Genomic DNA, 16,789 nt, shown 5'->3' on the forward strand with positions numbered 1-16,789 from the left:
AGAAATGTTAGATTCGACAGCTCTTAGGTGGATGTCGAAAGCTGCGAAGTATGATGCACGAAGAGTGTTAGATACCTTTATGCAATGGAATGAACCAACTCAACGTTATGTTTTTGACGTGATGTGTTCTCTTGTGTGTGAGGAATGGGACGATGATGATTTAGATTCCGTCCCCTCTGATTTGATAAATGTTCAGCAAAAATTCGCCGCAGGAATGGTGATAGGTTCAGATATAAGAGGAGCAATAGAACTGATTTTAGCTTATAGGGATGATTCTCCTTTTCGAGCACCAAGTGACCCTGAGGGTTCACTGATTACTAGGAAAAGACGAGGTCAATATCCGATGAGGGAAGTTCCACCCATATGGCGCGATGCGGTTCAAGCTGATGCGAACTTGGGTATTGCAGCTGCCCCGGCGCATTTCCATAGAGTGTGGATACACATCCCTTGGAAGCGGGCCGAAGTATTAGCAGTAAAACAGGCATTGCCGGACCCGCGTAAAAATCCTGCTGGTTATTATAAAGAGTTAACGCAGAGGGTCCAAGCGTGTATCATGAATTTAGCAGACATCGAAATGCTATTTGGTAATGTAGTGCCACAACCCATATGGGCCAAGATCCGGCAAGAGAACCACCCAGTCGCCTTAGGAGGTGATTGGCCAGCTATTATAGCGGCAGACGCGCAACAAGTTGGTGGTGCTAAACCTGAGCCTCTGATTGCTGCTTTACCTGGCAGAATAATTAATTTGATGAAAACGCTGATGCCAGCGTTACGGGTAAACTGGGATAAACTATCAGCATGCAAGCAAAAGAAGGACGAAAGCGTCTCTGATTTCTTCACTAGATTTGAAGAGACCTTCGTAGACCACAGCGGGCAAGATATGAGTACTGAGGGAGGTCAGAGGTTGTTTGTCGACAAGTTTGTGTTTAATTTACTGCCTGAGCTTAGTAACAAGTTAAAGGATTCTGAGAGTGCATGGGCAGTGTCGACGACAGCACAAATACTTGCAACTGCTCAGTATTACGAGAATAGAGAGAAAGAAGAGAAGGACAAGTCAGAAAAGAAGACAAAAGATTTAAAAACTAAAGTTCTTTTGCAACAGGCGTACCCGCCTCGTTCGAATCAGTCAGATTCACAGCAGCGACCCCAGTTTCAGCAACAGCCACAATTCCAGCAAGGGACGTCCCAAAGATTTAATTATGGTTTGCCCCGACAACAGTTAGCATGGAATCAGTGTGCCTATTGCAAAAAGGAGGGCCATTATAAGAACAAATGTCCAGTACTACACGCACAAACCAGTGGCGTCCCAGCTCAGAGAGGAAATGGTGGATTTATGCAAGCTCCTAGAGGTAGAGGACGTGGTACAATGACTCCACAGGCTGATCGCTCATCAAATTATTTCAATCAGCGAAATGTACAATCTACGCAACTGGGTAGATCTTCACAGTATCATGTTGAGGATTACTATGAGAATAATGAAGAGATTCAGAAAAACGAGTACTAGGACTGCCACAGGCAAAGAGAGGGAGTAGTATCAGTTCCAGTTGATCAGAGTGGACCGTATGTCGCAGTAGTTACATCAGGCGTTGTCGAACCGTTTCTGTTGGATACTGGTGCGGCAAAAAGTTCAATTATGCATGCGAAACTCCCTGGCGCACCTTTGTCTGGCTTAACGAATACTTCAGTAGGTTTCTCCGGCGCCCCTGTTCACAATCCTGTTTCTAGTCCTTTGTCAATTTCTGTTGGGCCATGCGAACTAGAAGCACCCCTCATTCTAACAACCGGTTGTAATGAGAATCTGCTTGGTTTAGATCTGTTGAAACGCCTACATGCGACACTGTACTGTTCTCCTTCGGGAGTACAGCTGACATTGGGTAAGAGAGTCATTTCTCCAATGTACATGTCAATGGATAATCTGCCACCGGAGCTACGTTCTCTCCCTGATACTGTTTGGGCGACTGGTCCTAATGATGTAGGTCTCTTGGAAATTCCCCCTTATGTGGTTAGTCTGAAAGCGAACGTTAGATTCCCACGAATCCCACAGTATCGGATCTCAAATGAAGGTGAACGTGCACTTTTACTGATCGTGAAAGACTTAATACAGAAAGATGTGATAGAAGAAACCAGAGGAAATGTCTGTAATAGTCCCGTTCTGCCGATTTTGAAACGCACGGACCCTTCCAAACCTCCAATCTACAGATTTGTGATTGACCTCAGAGAGGTTAACAAAATAGTGATTCTGCAGTTTCCTGTGGTTCCAGATATCACTGCATTATTGACGTTGATTCCCGCCTCAGCTACATGGTTTACAGTGATCGACTTGAAGAATGCCTTTTTCAGCATTCCGATAGCCGAGGAAAGTAGAGACATTTTTGATTTCTCCTTAGGAGGTCGCAGTTTCAGGTTCAAACGCGCTCCACAAGGTTATTGTGAGAGCCCTTCAATTTACAGCCAAGCGTTAAAAGGTCAACTAGATGCTCTTGTACTTCCTCCTGGTGTTGCTCTGATCCAATACGTAGATGATCTTTTACTGGCTGCTGATGACAAGGAAACTTGCAAAACAGCTACAATTTCTTTATTACGTCATTTATCAGACTTACATCACAAGGTTTCACCTTCTAAACTGCAATATTGTTGCCAAGAAGTGACCTACTTAGGTCATCTTTTGTCAAAAGAGGGAAGAAGGTTGACCCCAGAAAGAATCAAAGCAATTTCACAGATGACTGTACCAAGCACACAGAGAGAAGTGCGGGCGTTTTTGGGTATTACGTCATACTGCAGGCAATGGATCCCAAATTTTTCTCTCATGGCAAAACCATTGGTGGCCCTGACTGGAAAAGGTTTTCCGAGTCCTTTGCCATGGTCTGATGAATGTCAACAGAGCTTCTCCGACTTACGTGATGCGCTGTGTTCAGCCCCTGTGTTGGGTACTCCTGACTACAGTAAACCGTTTACTTTATATGTCCATGAAAGAGAAGGTTGTGCGTTGAGTGTTTTAACGCAACAATTTGGTGACAAACAGCGACCTTGTGCATATTTCTCATCCACACTAGATCCGGTAGCCAGAGCATTGCCAAGTTGTTTAAGAGCCACAGCAGCAGCTGCAGTGTCTATTCGACAGTCTGCTGGACTGGTCATGAACAACATGTTAGTAGTCATGGTTCCACATGCTGTGGATACACTCATGAATCGAACGAAAACTCAGCACCTCACCAGTGCTAGAGTATCAGGCTATGAGCTGACGCTTTTAGCAAGTCACATTCAGATCAAGCGATGCAACATATTGAATCCAGCAACGCTGTTGCCGACTACTCAAGAGTTGAGTGATTCAGAGCCCCATGATTGTTGTTTTAGAACTGAGGAAGAGACAAAAGGTAGGATTGATTTAAAAGATACTCCGTTACTAGATCCAGATGGCACTTTATATGTCGATGGGTCTTGTTTTAAACTACAGAATGGTGATGTGACGGCCGCGTATGCAGTTACGACTTTGAGTACGATTGTTGAGACAGCAAGAGTAAGTCAGAATTCTGCCCAAGCTGCAGAATTAATTGCATTAACGAGAGCGTGTGTTTTAGCTGAGGGAAAGAGAGTGAATGTGTTTACTGATAGCCAATACGCCTTTGGCGTAGCACATAGTTTTGGACGGCTGTGGAAAGAAAGAGGTTTTCTCACGTCCCATGGGACTAAGATCCAACATGGACAGTTAGTCAACGACCTGTTGGAATCTCTGACCCTACCGAATGAAGTTGCGATTGTGAAGTGCAGTGCACATCGAAAGATTACGGATGATGTTGGCCGTGGGAATGCGTTTGCTGATGAGGTCGCCAAAGAGACGGCCAAGAACATGACGAGCCGAATGTACGTTGCAACGTCTGCAAGATGGATTGCTGAATCAGGAATGTGTGAGAATACGATTGAAAGTGTGAAGGCAATCCAGAATGAAGCAACTGAAAATGAGAAGAATGCATGGAGGGAGAAAACGGGTAAAATGGATTCGAGTGGATGTTGGGTTGATTTGTCTGAACAGCAGCGTTGGATGTTACCTGACGCGTATGTACTTGCGGTAGTCACGATGGCGCATGGAGCGGCGCACATTAGTTCGAAAGGGATCTGTAAAATGTTAGCTCCAGTATGGAAGAACGACGGAATTACTAAGTGTGCGGAAAGAGTGGTGAAAAATTGCATGATATGCCTGATGCATAACCCTGGCAAGGGAACCCCAACCCCAACTGGTCATTTTGCTCCCCCTTCTTATCCCTTTGAAGTGATTCAGTTGGATTTTATCCACATGGACAGGTGTAATAATCTCAAATATGTCCTAGTGGTAGTCTGTGCTTTTTCAAGATGGATTGAGGCGTATCCGTTAAAGGATAACACTGCTATGTCTACTGCCAAAATCCTCCTCAAGGAGTACTTCCCCAGATATGGTATGCCACGGATTGTTTGGTCGGATAATGGAAGTGAGTTTGTAGGGAAAGTTATGAAGAGTGTGTGTGCGGGTCTGGGAATCACCCAGAAATTTCACAGCGCGAATCACCCACAGTCAGCAGGATTGGTTGAAGGGTACAATGGTACCTTGAAGCTAAAACTCGCTAAAACTCAAGCTTCCACTGGTCTCTCTTCGCCAGACGCACTGCCTTTAGCTTTACTGTCCACCAGAGCGACTGTACACTCTCGAGTAGGGCTTAGCCCATATGAGATTGTGTTCGGTCGTCCTGCTAATGTTTGGGGAGTCCCTAGGCCAAAGGAATTCAAACAGATCGAATATCCTATGTTGATTACTTACCTTTTTGATCTGACTGCTAAATTGAGCCTTATTCATCAACAGGTATTCGAATCCTTGCCTAAGCTGCCAGAGAGTCCAGGCCACACATTGAAACCCGGTGATCAAGTTGTGGTGCGGAATTTTGAACGAACCCGGAACCTCCAACCAAGATTTGTGGGCCCGTTCCAGGTGCTCCTGGCAACAAGAACTGCTGTACGCCTAGCTGGAAGAAAGAATTGGGTGCACGCTAGCCATACGAAGCGTGTCCCTCTCCCACTCCCCTACGACAACTGGGTTAGACTGGGATTTGGTGTATCCGAGACAGAACCTGTTCCTAGGCTCATCCCCTTCAGTGATGCAGAATACATAACGGACAAACGAACTAAAACACAGAACTCTGATATCCCACCAGGAACTGTGCCTTTGAACCCTGAACCGAGTGTTATACAAGGCGAACATTTGTTACCTGTGGACTCGAACATTGCTGTACCTGTAGAACAATTGTTTCAAGATCAAACAAGACCTGGAAAGTACAGATATAACCTACGTTCTCATTCTATGAGCCAATAACATTGCATAATTATCTTTCTTTCTGAAAACTGTATTGATCTCATCGCTTTCCATTCAGTCAGGAAGTTCGCTCTAAAATTTTTTTTTACCTTTTTTGTTTTTGTTGTTCTTTCACCTTGCCATCTGGGTTACCGTAGGGTCGTAACGTGTGCCTTGTTTTAGCTTGCAGGGAACCTGACACAAGGTCGGTTTCTTCTGTTTATTTTGGGAACTCCCAGGGTAGACAGAGGCAATTTTTAACAGGTACAAACCATCCATTACGAACGGTTGTAGAAGATGGAGCTTCCTGAACTGCGACGGGCTAACGTCATAAATGCTCGCAAGATGAGACTGTATGAAATATTGTATAGCAAATGTTTTCTAACGCAATGTGCTCTGACACTACTGATTGTTTTATAACTCTGGCAGGCGGAATAATTTTTGGTATTCAATTGATCTTTGCACCCGTTACATCTACAGTATCTCCCCATGTTTCTGTTTCTCCGACTGTTGTTTCTCTTCATTCTTTCCATCCTTTTCCTGCACATGAGCAAGCTCGACGCTCCGAGTTTATAAATAACACGTTCATTCAGCTTTTGCACCAACATCAACTAGTGGTTAACACAACAAACTGCTGGGTGTGTGGCTTGATACCACATACCATGGACAAGGGTATCCCTTATCTGGTTCTGCCCTTTAGTTATAATGGATCATTCTGGGCATTTCAGACCATGTTCGACTATGCCCTAGAGACCTATCCCCCGCGAACTCCGCGTTCCACTAGGTATAACTCCGCTAATAGAGCCTTGGTAAAAGGAATTACTGACATGGTTAGAGATGTCAATAACACTCCGTTTATTCCCAAGGATGAATTGCGAGTCTACATGGGTTGGAATGTTACGGAATATGGCATTACTTTGGGTGAGAACAAACGTAAAAGCTCGACTCCGATCTGGGTCGTACCCCACCAAGGTCAGGTCTGTTTGCAAGGAAATGGGAGGAATCCGAAAGCTCGACTAGGGAAGAGTGACTGTACCGAAACATACGTTTTCCCGTCACAGTCTTCCCCTGCATTCTTAGCTGCTAAGGGCACCTATTTTGTTTGCAAAGACAGAGCATATACATGTCTGCCTGCTGACTTTTCAGGTTCATGTTATATCGCTCAACTGTTGCCTCCGACATACACTGCTGCACCGGATTATCACAAAACTAGAGTTGTGAGAGGTGTTTTCAGTAAGGAAGACACTGCTGGCCAAGAAGCAGGAGACTTCTTCAAAGGTTTTCTTCCGTTCTGGGGGCCTACAGTAGAAACTTACGTCAACTAACACGGGTAGTTGAATCCACTATTACAGAAACTGCGGGTGCCCTTAGTAATCTGACAGCTGAGCTCCAAGCGGATCGCCTCATGACGTTACAGAACCGTATGGTTCTTGATGTATTACTTGCAGATCGAGGTGGGGTATGTAAGATGATCCAATCGAGTTGCTGCGTTTTTATTCCAGATAATGCACCAACGGTATATAAGGCTATTTCTAAGTTACACAAAATCTCTGACTCTATTCATGTAGAGGAAGGTAACTGGTCACTAATGTGATGGTTCTGGAGCCTGTTATCTGCATAGGGATGGAAGGTTCTGATAGTCACTGGTGTTGCGTTGGTATTTCTATTCTCATGCTGTCTCATTGTTCAGTGTGGTCCTGCATTATGTGGCCTTTGTATTTCGACATGCGTAAGAAGACCACCTGTTTTTAGAGATACGCCCCGAGATAGAATAATGCTCCAGCAACATATCAGTGACCTGATGAACATAGAGATGGACTCTGATATAGAGTGAGTTATTGCCTATGTAAGGGCAAAAGGACGGTCTGAGGTTCTGTAGCGATCCGAACCCGTGAATTCGGTATCGTAGTACTGACACGATTTTGGTACCAATGAACCGCAAATGATCAATTATATACATGACAGTGTTTTCGCTGCGCAACGAGCATGAATTCACTGAGAACTAGGGTATTCTGTTGCTAAATCATGGCATCCATTTTAGATACGGCATCCATTTTGTTTCTTGCCCTCACATATTCAATGGATGAGCGATGACCCCGGCAGAATCACCTTGTTAAGGACACGTAAGCTCAAACCCCGAGAAAGCTGACGCTGCGTGACTAGGCAGAATCAAGCTGCCTCCCCTGCCTGAGGCCAATCCTGCTATACTGGTTCTCGTGTCCATTGTCCAGATTGAGAGGCCGAAGACGGTAGCCATGCCCGTTTACGATCCATAAACACCTCTTATCCTATTTTTCTATCCCTTGCACCTGGTTCTGCTCCTCTCCTTCTGGGCTTTTACAATGGGGAGGTTACGATTTTTATGATGGGGAGGATCGGGCAAAGAATGGAAAACTGAAAAGGAGACATGATCGAATACCGAAAACCTACGACTAATTATTGTTTGATGTATGTTTATTGTCTGTTTGGGATACCGGGTTGGGCATGAGAAATATTTGTGTAATGTTGCCTAAAGACATATTTCGTGTATTTAAGGAGCAACCCACTTCTTGCAAATCGAACAGTCTCGTAGATTCTGCCTTTGTGTGGTTCCTATGATTTCTGTGTCCCTGCAGTAAATAAACCTTGGTCTCTGACGCCACCATCGAGAAGCCCGTGTCTCTGTTGATTTGTGCACCAAGACAGGAAGGAACTCAGGGGTCTTTGGGTGTTGTTCCCCTGGCACCTCTGGACTCTTAAAGGTCCAGAACCTCAGTATCTCTCACTTTCTCCTGAATGAATGTTTTCAATATTTTCTTTTCAAACTGCCATGGTTCACAGCTGTTAATCAGGATTTTATCTTTATAACATAACATCCATGTGTCTTTTTCACATTAAGATTTAATCCTGTTGTTTTACTGATTTTTTCAATGATTTTCAGATTTGTAATCATTCCTTCTCAGGTGCTGCTGAGTACTGCGATGTTTATTTATTTTGAGAGTTTTATAGAGTGTGAACAAGATCCTTGCGGTTATCAGAGCGCTTTACATTAAACAAGTGTTAGGGATACAAACAACTAAATGCAGGTAACACACGTATACATAGCAAAAAGCAGTGGGGTACATAACAGGAAACATCCCCGTTGAGTCAAGTCAAGGGCAGAAAAAGTGAGTAGGATGTTTAGTTGGAGCCTTAACATAGTACGGATTACTAGGAAGGGAGCTGTAGATCTCAGAGTTTATTTAGTCTGTGTTCAGGTGAATTTTGCCATGAGAAATTGAGAATCGCTTTAACTTCCTTTGTGAAAGATGAGGTAGAGGCATTTAGTCTGGTTTCAGGGGGAAGTGTATTCCATATTCTGGGCGTCATCCACGAGAAGGATCGTTTATATATTTTCTTCTTGTTGAACCTTTGAGCTTTCAGTAGTAGGTTTTCCGCACTCCTTGAGGATCTTAAACCACCAGAGATCATCAGTTTCCGTACGAGGTAGCTGGGTGTATTATGATGTAGGGCTTTATGCGTCATGCAAAAAGAACTGTTGATGGACAGAATGCAGAACAATGTCATACATTCACCCTAGTACAGAGATCTGGGCTTAAATCCATAGTTTTTTTGCTCACCATGCCATTCCAGTTTGGACCCAGCCATATGCAAATCAGTCTTGACCCTGTGCCCTATGGGAACAGTCCAGCCCGAACTGCCAGGCCAGATCCTCCCTGGACTGGAAACAAGCATCCTAGGACCGGTTTCAGGGCATTGAGAATCTTGCCTAAAGCCTCTTCAGTGTAAGTGTCAAAGGAAGACCAGGCTGCATCGTTTTTTAGGACAAACTTAGAGGGGATTTGGTGTGGTGCGGTTGGTAGTGAGGTGAGGGTTTTCGTATGAGGAGCGGTGTGTAGTAATAGGTCATTAAGGAGATCCTTCTTGATGCTGTCAGTCTTCTGATTAAAGAAGGTAGAAAATTCTTCACAGTTGGGTTGTGGACGGGCTATGTTTAGCAGCCATTGAGTTGCATCCTTGGATTGAGTTTTGATTAACTCGAAAAGTTTTTTGGGTCGATTTCTTGCTTGGTCTAATTGGTGGATGAAGAAGTCTGCTTTAGTGCGCTTGATCTTTTTGTCGTAGGCATTTCTCTTTTTCCTTAATACCTTGAGGTGATTAGCAGATGGGGCTGATCTCCAGTTGCGTTCCAGGGTTCTAAGAGTCCGTCTATCCTCGTTAAGAAGACCGTTGTACAAGGGCTTAGAGTCTTTAGTGGAATCTCTCTTTAGTTTCAGGAGGGCTACCTCGTTGATTATCGCAGTCATGGAGTTGAGGTAGTGGTTGGTGAGATCATGGACGTCAGAGGTGCCTGCAGGGGGCCGAAGCAGGTTGTAGCTGGAAGAGGGTAATGTGTTGGGGTTGAGTTTTTTCAAGTCTCTTTTCCAGATCTTTGGTTTTGTGGATTGAGCCGAGTTGAGTTTTATTGTTTCGTTGATAAAGAAGGAGATAATATGATTGTCCGACCAGTCAAAGGGTTGGATCAACTCCAACTGAATGACGTCAATTTTGGAGATTATAGGATCAAGGGTTGAGCCTTTTTTGTGTATAGGGCTGTTGCAGGTTTGGGTGAGGGCTAGATCATCCAGGAGGTTTTTGAGGCTATTGACCACTGTGTCGTTGTTGTCATTCCAATGGAGATTGAAGTCGCCAAGGAATATTTTGGTATTTTGCCGCCCGTTGTTAGTTGAAATCATATCCATGAGGTGTTCAGTGAAGATGAGGTTGTCTCCTGGTGGATGATAGGTGATGTGGAGTGAGCATACTGGTTTGCCATTGCAGCTAATGTCCTGTCATAAGTAGTCACACATGGGGAATACAGGCGATATGGCTCTGTTTACAGTGATGTTGCTACGATGTATACAGGCTATACCTCCCCCTGTCTTGTCTGTTCTGTCCAATCTAATGATGTCGTAGTCAGGGGGCACTAGAATGTCGATGAGTATGGTAGAGGATTCTGTTAGCCAGGTTTCAGTTAGGATAATCAGGTCTAACTCCTGTGAAATGATGAGGTCAGCTATATCAGCTGCGTGTCTAGAGGCAGATCTACAGTTTAGGAGTGTGCATTTAAGACAAGGTGAGATGAGGGAAGAGGAGCGGTCCTGAGTGAGAGGGACTCTTCTTAGGTTGTTATCGCTGACTCCTCTATTGTTGTGGGTAACGGATCTGAAAGGGTTGAGGGGAATTGTAGGGATGATCATCTGGGAGGACGTAAAGGTTAATGTATTGTGGGAGGGAACTGTTTTCCAACTGGGTGGAGTAAATTTAGAGGTGGATGTTAGGTGGCACGAGCGCTCGCTCGATTTAGAGGGTTTAAGAGGGAATAGAACACCATGAATGTCTCAACATCATCTCCTTAAAAGATTGGAGCCCTGTTTTAATTCCTACTCGTCGTGGCTTAGCCCCCGCGGCTCTCAGCACCAGCGATGGCATGGTATGGGCCTGACGGTCCAGCGCCATCCATTTTCAGGGCTAGTTGATTCGGCAGGAGAGTTGTTACATACTCCTTAGCGGATTCCGACTTCCATGTCCATGGCCACCGTCCTGCTGTCTATATCAACCAACACCTTTTCTGGGGTCTGATGAGCATCGGCATCAGGCGCCTTAACCTGGCATTCGGTTCATCCCGCAGTGCCAGTTCTGCTTACCAAAAGTGGCCCACTAGGCACTCGTATTCCATGCCCGGCTCCACGCCAGCGAGCTGAGCTTCTTACCCATTTAAAGTTTGAGAATAGGTTGAGGTCGTTTCGGCTCCAAGACCTCTAATCATTTGCTTTACCAGATAAAACTGGGTTCTCCGAGCATCAGCTATCCTGAGGGAAACTATAGAGGGAACCAGCTACTAGATGGTTCGATTAGTCTTTTGCCTCTATACCCAGGTCGGATGACTGATTTGCACGTCAGGACCACTAAGGACCACCACCAGAGTTTCCTCTGGCTTCGCCCTGCCCTGGCATAGTTTACCATCTTTCGGGACCTATCACGCACGCTCATGCTCCACCTCCCCGACAGAGGGGCGAGATGGGCCAGTGGTGTGCCCGCCGCTGGAAGCGTGGCGGGATCTCACCTCAGCTGGCGCGCGCTGGCCCTCACCTCCATCTCACCACAGGGTTTCGCTCGGCCCTCCGACTTGTGCACAAGTTAGACTCATTGGTACGTGTTTCAAGATGGGTCGGGTGGGTAACTGACATCGCTGCAGACCCCTGGCGTCCGACGTTGGCCTCCCCACCCAGAGGCGTGACTCAGTCAGGGTGCACTGAGAACACTTTGCCCCAGTTGACCTTGCCCCCTTCAACCGCCCCAGCGAGCCCCAATGGGCGGCCAGGAATGGGTGCCCGGGTAAGGGCGCGAGGCGGTCAAATCTTCCTCGGCCCCGTGGTCATGACAAAGCTGCTACCTATGGGGCCATAACACCCTCCGCTGGAGCGGATGGCCACCTGCCACCCCAAAGCCTTCCCATCTGACCCAGAGCTAGTTGTGGTGCACTGCCGCAGAGGAAATGCGCCCTGCTGTGGCCGGGTAGGACCCGTGTGCTGGTCCTGCACAGGTGATCCGGAACTCCAAGGACACCGACCTTCCCACCATATTGAATCCTCCCGGCGGACTGCACGGACCCCACCCATTCACTTCTCGACGGTTTCACGCCCTCTTGAACTCTTTCTTCAAAGTTCTTTACAACTTTTCCTTATGGTACTTGTTAGCTATCGGTCTCGTGTCCGTATTTAGCCTTAGATGGAGTTTACCACCTGCTTTGGGGTGCATTCCCAAGCAACCCGACTCCGAGAAGATCCGATCCCAGTGCATCGGGGGCGACTACCGTCCTAACACTATCCTTGGGGTGAACCTCGAGGACTTGGGCTCCCTGAGCAAAGCTGGGAGTCGGTCTTCTGTACGCCACATTTCCCACACCCACCACCGGGCGGGGATTCGGCACTGGGCTCTTCTCTCTGCACTCGCCATTACTGGGGGAATCCTGGTTAGTTTCTTTTCCTCCGCTTAGTAATATGCTTAAATTCAGCAGGTCGCCATGTCTGATCTGAGGTCGTAGTCAGAAGAAAACGCCAAAGCGTTAAGGAGGACCCAGGGAAGGCCAACTCCCTTCAAGAGCAGGGGTCTGGCATCCTGACAGCGTACGCCCTCTTTCCCCGGATTGGATCTGGAGGGGTTTCGCCCTCGCTGGCAAGCTGACAATGGAGGTGGGTGCCCCAGAGGAGTGCGCACGGGCAGCCGGTGGGATACCACAGACAGCCACGTGTGGTATGCAGCCAGGCACCTCAGGACATGCCCCTTCTCGGGGCTAGGTGCGCCGGCGGCATACCTGCGCGGCAGGACCCGGCGAGGGACACTGCCATGGGAGATTGGAGTTTGACCTTGTAGGGGGACGAAGGGAAGTAGAGCTAACCCTGCGACGGCCCCAGCCACGTCCCGGGGAATCCCCAGGGTGATTGACAATCGAGCGACCCCCAAACAGGTGTAGCCCCAGGAGGAACCCAGGGCCGCAAGATGCTTTTGAAGTGTCAATGATCAATGTGTCCTGCAATTTACACTAATTCTCGCAGCTAGCTGCATTCTTCATTGACGCACTAGCCGAGTGATCACAGGCAACTTTTTGAAAACGTTCGCCCACCTGCGGGTGCATGAGAGGGAGGAGGAAGGCGACACCGTACGTCCACCACCCGTGCAGCAGGCAGCCCGGGTGCTCCGTTCAAGGCTTCCCCTCTGGGAGTCAGACTGCACTGCTGGGAGAAAAATAACATTAGCAGGCGCTTGGCCCGGGAGTCCCCCCTGACACACCCACAGGCGAGGGAGGGGGCTCCCAGAGTGACAGGAGTAGGCAGCCCTGCAGCCACCGGTCCCTCCCAGACTAACAAGAAGGGACCACACGAGTCTTCAAACCCCTTAGCCGCACAGGACCAGTTCAGACCGGGTACCTGGCAACGAGGGAGGGTCACTCCACATGGACGTCAGCTGCCTGTTGCCGGTGGGCCTGAGCCATGCAGGCAGGCTGGCTTTTTTCAGCTCACCACACCTTTGCCCAGGTCGGCGGCACCGGAAGCCAGGTAGCTCTCCATCCCACACGCCTCCCACTGAGAGGAGCCGGGGTCCCCTCGCAGGCCCTTGGCCCCTTCTCTTCCAGGCCCACACTGCCTCACAAGAAGGGCCACTCCTCGGTCGCCCGGTTCCTGGTGGAGCTGGGAAATGGGCACCAGAGAGCCCAGACAGCTGCAGGGCCTTTCAAAGGGGGGTGTTTACCAGCCTGATGAGGCACTGCCATTCAGTTTCCCCCCACTGACGGGTCATGACGGGTGATCTTGGGTTCCATCTTGGGAGGGCCTACTGCTGTGACCCTCCCAAAGAGGGACAGGGGCCGCCCCCTGTCCCCGGTCCCTTGCATATCAGTAGGGTCCTCCCCGGGGGGAAGAGGCCCGCCAAAGGCCTGGATCTCACCCGAGCACCCCATGCGGCCACGGACCGCTCTGACGGCTGGGGCGCACCAGGGCAGGGCTGGGCCCTGTGCCTAAAGTGTGTGCTTGCAGGAGGTAGCCAAGGGCTTCGGGCTGGCACCATCGGTCACTCGAGCTGCTCCGCCGTTAATCATCCTTCCACAGGTTCACCTACGGAAACCTTGTTACGACTTTTACTTCATCTAGATAGTCAAGTTTGATCGTCTTCCCGGTGCTCTGCCAGGGTCGTTGCTGACCCCGGCAGGGCCGATACAAGGACCTCACTAAACCATCCAATCGGTAGTAGCGACGGGTGGTGTGTACAAAGGGTAGGGACTTAATCAACACAAGCTTATGACCCGCACTTACTGGGAATTCCTCATTCATGGAAAATAATTGCAATCCCCAATCCCTATCACAAACGGGGTTCAGCGGGTTACCCGCACCTGTCGGCGACGGGTAGATACGCGCTGATCCATTCAGTGTAGCGCGCGAGCAGCCCCGGACATTTAAGGGCATCACAGACCTGTTATTGCTCGATCTCATGTGGCTGAACGCTACTTGTCCCTCTAAGAAGTTGGACGCCGACCGCTGGGGTCACGTAACTAGTTAGCATGGAGGAGTTTCGTTCATTATCAGAATTAACCAGACAAATCGCTCCACCAACAAAGAACAGCCATGCACCACCACCCACAGAATCGAGAAAGAGCTATCGATCTGTCAATCCTTTCCCTGTCGGGCCGGGTGAGGTTTCCTGTGTTGAGTCAAATTAAGCCTCAGGCTCCACTCCTGGTGGTGCCCTTCCCTCAATTCCTTTAAGTTTCAGCTTTGCAACCATACTCCCCCCGGAACCCAAAGACTTTGGTTTCCCGGAAGCCTAGTCGGCATCATTTATGATCGTAACTACAACGGTATCTGATTGCCTTCGAACCTCCGACTTTCATTCTTGATTAATGAAAACATTCTTGGCAAATGCTTTCACTTTGGTTCGTCTTGCGCCGGTCCAAGAATTTTACCTCTAGTGGCACAATACGAATGCCCCTAGCCGTCCCTCTTAATCATGGCTCCAGTTCCGAAAACCAACAAAATAGAACCGGAGTCCTATTCCATTATTCCTAGCTGAAGAATTCAGGCGACCAGCCTGCTTTGAACACTCTAATTTTTTCAAAGTAAACACTCAGTCAAGAGCATCAAGGGGGCGCCTCAAGGCAGGGGCTGGGACAGGCGGTAGCTCGCCTCAAGGCAGAACGCCAGCTTGATCCCAAGATCCAGCTACGTGCATTTTAACTGCAGCAACTTTAATATACGCTATTGGAGCTGGAATTACCATGGCTTCTGGCACCAGGCTTGCCCTCCAATGGATCCTCGTTAAATGATTTAAAGTGTACTCATTCCTATTACAGGGCCACGAAAGAGTCCTGTATTGTTATTCTTTGTCACTACCTCCCCGAGTTGGGAGTGGGTAATTTGCGCTCCTGCTGCCTTCCTTAGATGTGGTAGCCGGTTCTCAGGCTCCCGCTCCGGAATCAAACCCTGATTCCCCGTTACCCATGCGCACCATGGTAGGCACAGAAAGTACCATCGAAAGTTTATAGGACACACATCTGAATGTATTGTAGCCTTCACGGGGACGTGCGATCGGCCCAAGGTTATCTAGAGTCACCAAAGCGAGCCCAGATTGGTCTTGGTCTGATAAATGCACGCATCCCGGGAGGTCAGTGTTTCTCGGCATGTATTAGCTCTAGAATTACCACAAATATCCAAGTAACAGATGGAGTGATCAAAGGACCATAACTGATTTATTGAGCCATTTGTGGTTTCACTGTACCGGCCGTGTGTACTTACAAGTGCATGGCTTAATCTTTGAGACAAGCATATGCTACTGGCAGGATCAACCAGGTAGCTGAACCTGCTAATGGGGTGGGTTCGGGGGGGCCGCGTGCCCATCTCCCCGAAGGGACAACCTTCGCACTCCCCTCCCTCTCGGGAGCCTGCTAGGGGAAGGAGCCTGCCCGGCTGGGCTGGAGGGCTCGTTGGAGGGATGTGGAGAAGTGTGGTCACATGGGCACGGTGGGCCCAGCCATCTCCCCCAGAAGAGGGAGGCAGACTGAGGCGCAGCCTGAGCAAGACGCAGGGGTGCTGGAGCCTGGTGGTAGCGGCACCCCTCGGAACAGTTGTTCTGAGCTGCTGTGGAAATGTGCTGGGCGGAGAGGGGTGACGGCATGGCGCACAGGGCCTATGGACCTGCCGGGCAGCAGCATCTGAGGTCCTGGCACCACCCGACACCTTCCGCTTGGGTCAGACCACTGGGGGGCATGAGCTGCTGGGGCCGCTCTGCCTTCGCTCTGCTGGGTAGGGAGAAAGGCCTCCCGCCAGGCAGTAGGCCCTCGAGTCAGACAATCTGTGCGGGGTGGAAGCTCCTTGCTTGAAACAACAGCCAAAGCTGGCCAAACAGTCTATCCCTAAATGGACTGAGAGTGCCAAATCGATCAGAGTACGGCCAGGGCATCCCCTGGCAGGCCGCCCTGCTCGGGGGGGTTGGCGACTTCACATCCCTGCCTGCTCCTGGGGCAAGAAGGCTCAAAGGAAAGGCCCATCAGGAAGGGGCTGAGAGGCAGACGCATACCCGGGCCCCTGGGGGCCCCGGCGGGCAGGCCCGAGTTCTGGATTACCCTGTTTCGGAATCGCTGGAACTCACAAAGTTCTGACTGAGCAAACTCAGAGAAAAAGGACCATCGGGAAGGGGCTGAGAGGCAGGTGCGTACCCAGGCCCCTGGGGGACCAGGCGGGAAGGCCTGGGTTCTGCATTCCCCTGTTTCAGAATCGCCTGACCTCACGGAGGTCTGACTGACCCTCTCCCTAGTAATTCGGAGGAAAATTACCCCCAATTAAATAAATAAAACAAATTTCGTAGCGTGCGCTTCATCGAGCGATGCAGCGCACGTTACGAAATTCGTTTTATTTATTTAATTGTTTACTTACCTTCAATTATCCATATTCCAGTTTTTAG

The 16,789-nt window shown here is 48.8% G+C and overlaps 3 pseudogenes; all 3 read right to left on the bottom strand.

Annotated features, from left to right (window-relative positions):
• Positions 1 to 10,650: 10,650 nt before the first annotated feature.
• LOC146829838 (28S ribosomal RNA) lies at positions 10,651 to 12,357 on the bottom strand (annotated as a pseudogene).
• Positions 12,358 to 12,792: 435 nt separating this feature from the next.
• LOC146829839 (5.8S ribosomal RNA) lies at positions 12,793 to 12,945 on the bottom strand (annotated as a pseudogene).
• A 982-nt stretch (positions 12,946 to 13,927) lies between these two features.
• Positions 13,928 to 15,681, bottom strand: LOC146829840 (18S ribosomal RNA; annotated as a pseudogene).
• Positions 15,682 to 16,789: the final 1,108 nt, after the last annotated feature.

This window comes from Triturus cristatus, chromosome 5_2 (assembly GCF_964204655.1).
Source record: "Triturus cristatus chromosome 5_2, aTriCri1.1, whole genome shotgun sequence".
NCBI lineage: Eukaryota > Metazoa > Chordata > Amphibia > Caudata > Salamandridae > Triturus > Triturus cristatus.